This window comes from Sinocyclocheilus rhinocerous, unplaced genomic scaffold (genome assembly GCF_001515625.1).
Source record: "Sinocyclocheilus rhinocerous isolate Xijiao unplaced genomic scaffold, SAMN03320098_v1.1 scaffold587, whole genome shotgun sequence".
Classification (NCBI taxonomy): Eukaryota; Metazoa; Chordata; class Actinopteri; order Cypriniformes; family Cyprinidae; genus Sinocyclocheilus; species Sinocyclocheilus rhinocerous.
Genome location: NW_015632478.1, coordinates 370,424 through 375,112, shown reverse-complemented (window position 1 = coordinate 375,112; position 4,689 = coordinate 370,424). Strand labels below are relative to the sequence as shown.

At 35.3% G+C, this 4,689-nt stretch overlaps 1 protein-coding gene across 1 annotated transcript in view; it reads left to right on the top strand.

The window, feature by feature from the left end:
* Window positions 1-4,689, top strand: part of LOC107742579 (activating molecule in BECN1-regulated autophagy protein 1-like) — a 71,564-nt gene that overhangs the window by 45,013 nt on the left and 21,862 nt on the right. The window lies entirely within an intron of this gene.

Genomic DNA, 4,689 nt, shown 5'->3' with positions numbered 1-4,689 from the left:
ACATCATTGTCCAGTATTGTACTGTCAGCAATTTATTATAAAAGCTTGTACATAATTGTAACATACATATTTACATACACTAAAATTCAAAAAGTGAAAAAGCATAATAGGACCCCTTTAAATGTTTTCCAAAGCACGTTCAAAGTGAAGACTTCAGGCAGGCCACAAAACCCATTTACTTCACTTTTTTGCCTCCATTTGTTGTCAATTTAGTCATTCCTTTCATGACATTTCATTATTGTGAAGTGGTGGTCTGCCATATGTAGATCAGCTCTCTGTGCTCTCTACAGCAGAGGGAGGAGCCTGGGGTTTAGAAAAGCCTTTGAGTAGGAACCTGACCTAGATACACTCTTAGAAATAGAGAGGGAGAGAGAAGTGGGAAAACTGTGTATTTGTGTGGAGCGAAGGGCATAAATGGAAATATCTGCATGGTTGACTTTTGTTTTTGTAAGCTATGTTCATGGCAGGATTCTAAACGTGGATTAATTTGAGAGCGATGGAGCAGGCGAGCTTCATTTTTATCCTTGTTCAGTCTCTAAACATACAGCACCAAATCTCTTTCCACAGAGGTTGGAAAACCGGCATGTAGTGAGCACTTGTTCATGTTGTCATGGGTATTTGCGGTTATTTCATCAGTGCTCCCCGCTCAAGTCTCTGTGTGTTTCTTTCTGAGCCTCTTTTGTATTAAAAATATGCAGCTTCCTCTTAATTAGGCTGGCCACCACAGTGAAGTTCTTACAATAATGTCTTAATGTGTTAATCAGAAACTGTTATGGTCTTAAATGAGGTTAGTACCTTTGTTATTGCTGCTAGAGCTGTATTTAAAATATGATCCATACATGAATTCAGTCTCACTTAATGACACTCTCAGGTACTCTTTTCAGCTCTAATGGTTATTGTACATCAATACCAGAGGTGATGTAATGAAGTGGACAATGCTGTAGTGTTGTCTTATATGAGATAATCATGAGTCTTTGAGCTCCATAGGTCTTCTGTGTGAAATATTTTTCCAGAACTGCTTTCATTGAATTTTTTTCTGCATTTTATGCGAGACTGAGATAAAACTTTTCTGCAAGTTTCTTAAACAATTAATGGACCACTTAAGCATCATTGTAGGAGCTGCACAAACCAGAACCATTTGAACTGTCAGATTAAGCTCACGTTTTCTGTGTGCTATTGTTGGTAAAAGATTGTTCTAGGAACTTTGTGTAGAATGCTTCCAAGCTAGCCAATGTGAGCGATGTAAAATTTAAGTCAAGATCTCAACAAAACAACTTTTGTTAAGTTTAGGTCACAAGAAAATTAATTTGTGGTCACTAGAATGCAGGACAGAAAAAAATAATGGTCTCTTAGTGCTTCTGTACACTTTTACCTGGAGTACTATTTTTTATTTACAGCAAATTATTATTTAAGTAATTCTGATTATATTAATTTGACATGAAAATGCATTATTTTACTTGTGTTTAGGTACTTTGCTACTTAGACATTACAAAGTTCTACAATACCGACGAAATGTAATTTCTGTTGGTGCGTTCAGAGGAGAAGGGACAGAGAGGTGTGGAATAAAGGTAAATTATGTGAAAAATAACAAAAGTTTTTTAACAAACTAAGCATTAACACATGTTAGACTGCACCCCATAAACACAATCAAGCCTATAAAAAAACAGTCAACCACTCCTTTAAAATACCTGAACTGGAAAATTTCAGCAGGCTTCTGCTATGAATCATGAGGAAAAGGTGTACAGGTGCAAAATGAATATTAACCACTACATATATTTGCCATAGCAACATCCTTACAGGGTGCCTGATTTAAGCTGTAGCCATAGCAACATCATTTTTGGTACATTTCGTTATCTGTGTTTTCTGTTTTTATGACTGTTTGTTTATAGAGACATTTCTCACTCACTGTATGTTTATTTATCAGTTTATGTCATTTTGTGTCCTTATTTATTAGAGGAGATCTTTTGTTTGTTTATTTGAAGTGATATTTTCTCATATGTTTGATAACGAACAAATTTAATACATCAGCATCGTTAATGTGTCTGCTTATTACCAGGATTAATTATTCACTGGAGAGCGGAAAGAAAGAAAATGAACAAAGGTTAGCCCGAGGCTCTATCTCCAGCTTTGCTGTGAACAAATTTTTCTACATATTAATTTTTTAATGTAATAGTCATTTTCATTCTCAAGTTGTTTCAAAGTACACGTCATGCCACTTACCTGCCATTGTTCTCTAATAGTGCTGATGCATACTGTAGTTTCAGATTAGGATGTCTTTAGATGGGTAACTTGCAATTAATTTTAATGTCTGTTTTATGAGCAATTTTAATATTTAGGAACTAAAAGAATCTTACACTAGCATTCAAAAGATTTTTTTTTTTTTAAATGAATACTTTTATTCAGCAAAGATACATTAAATTGATCAAAAGTGACAGTAAAGACTTTTGTAATGTTACAAGGAATCCTGAAAATGTATCACGGTTTCCACAAAAATATTAAACATCACAACTATTTTCTACATTTCTAATAATAAGAAATGTTTCTTGAGCAGCAAATCAGCATATTAGAATGATTTTTGAATGATTTCGGATTTCTGAATCATGTAACACTGAAGATTAGAGTAACAGTAATAAGTTACATAAAGTTATCTTAAATTGTAATAATATTTCAATAAAACTATTTTGAATTAAATGAAGGCAGACTTGGTGAGCATAAAAGACTTCTTTCAAAAACATTTAAAAATCTTACTGTCTCCAAACTTTTAGATTTGGTTTAGATTTGAAGAGAATTTGTGTGAATAACTGATAACTGATTTAAATATGTTGTTGAAAATGAATTTGTCAGGAACTACATTGCCTTTTAGGAATTGAATCAGACTCAGTGATTAATCTTTGCTGTATATATTACTACTCATATCAACACTCAGGAGAGCCGTATATGTTTAAGTAGGGTGGCCATGTGTGCCATTTATACAGGACACGTCCTGGCCAGGATTTTTATATTGTCTAAAACATCCAAAGTTGTTTAACTAATAACTTGCAGATATTGTACATAATCGACCAATTGTGGCGTGTCGCGTGTGAGAAGGTGAGAACAATCAAAGCTATGCAAATATGCGCACGTGTTCGTTCGTTCGTTTGACTTGAAGCTGCGCGCCAATCGTTGTATGACACCAAAGTAAGAGAGCGATTTGAAAGCATAAGGAGCCGTCTGCTCTGCTCTCTATAGCTCTCGTGAAATAATGTCATACAACGATCAATCTGCACAGTGCTAACAGCCAAAACCTGGATATTTTAGGCAATATAGAATCCTGGCAAGGGTGCGTCCCGTAAAAATGGCCCGTATGGTCACCCTATGTTTAAGGCATCATAACTGCTGAGCCCCACACTGTCCCTGCAATCTACTGGCTCCAGATGCACAAACACACAGCGAACTGCCAGCCTTTGTGGCTTTTATCCTTGTCCTGAATTTCCTCTTTTTGTTGCATTAAAGAATAAAAGTTCTGTTGTAAGAATTTCTTTTTTTAAAGAAAGGTTTAAGAAACCCAGATGGACTCCTCGAGATAATTGCTTGCTAAACATAATGAGCCCTTTACTCTTCTGGGTGTGGGTCAACATTAAATGAGAAATGATCTGTAATGTTAACCATGGTAAAACATCTTGCGATATAAATGGTGTGCATATAAAAGCATTTTAAATGTTGAACTCCGTCTGTCTTTCCTCTGCTTTGCCCATCTGTTTTTGTTTTCTGGGTGAGAACTTCTCTATATTATGTTTATGTAAATGAATGTCATACATCTCAAAAACGTTTTTGGTTTTGTCAGTTCTTTAGCAGTTTTAAAAGAAGTTTTCCTGCAAGTGATTGGTGTTTGTTAGCGAAACAGACACTAATTAATTCACTTCAAGGATAATTTCCCTCCACTGTATTTGCTTGTATAATTTGCAGCTTGGCTGTGGATGTAGCTTTTCTGCAAGTTTGTCATAATTATCATCAAGGTTACCGTGGATACAAAAAGCCCACGTTGCAGCAAAAACATTGTCTCTACGATGTAAACAGGCTCTCACTTCATTAATGCAAACAGCTTGATAATTAGAGAAAGCAGAAAATGCATCATACACAAACTCACAGCCTTATTTGTAGTTTATGTACTCCGTGAATATAATGTTGTGTGCCTTGGACACAAAAAAGCCAATGGCTTGGCTTCAGTTGTACACTTATACAAACCTATACACACTCCCATATAGGCATGTCATGATTATTAATTAAGGAAGTTTGATTATTTGATCTAATCACAATTGTTTCAGATCACAATTGTCAAGTTTTAATTTCAATCACGTTGTCCTTTAAATAAGGGAAATGTAAGCGCAAAAAGCAGGGGAGTCAGATTTCAGCACCACGCAGACACTTTACATTTACATTTACATTTAGTCATTTAGCAGACACTTTTATCCAAAGCGACTTACAAATGAGGACAATAAAAGCAGTCAAAACTAACAAAAGAGCAACAATATATAAGTGCAAATGACTTTAAAGGTGACATATCATGAAAATCTGACTTTTCCCGGTTTTAAGTGCTATAATCAGGTTCCCGGTGCATCTACCAACCAAGGAAACGTGAAAAAGATTAACCCAGTAACTTTGTTTTGGGAAGCCTTTTTCTGCAAGCGTCTGAAAAAACGAGCGCGTCAG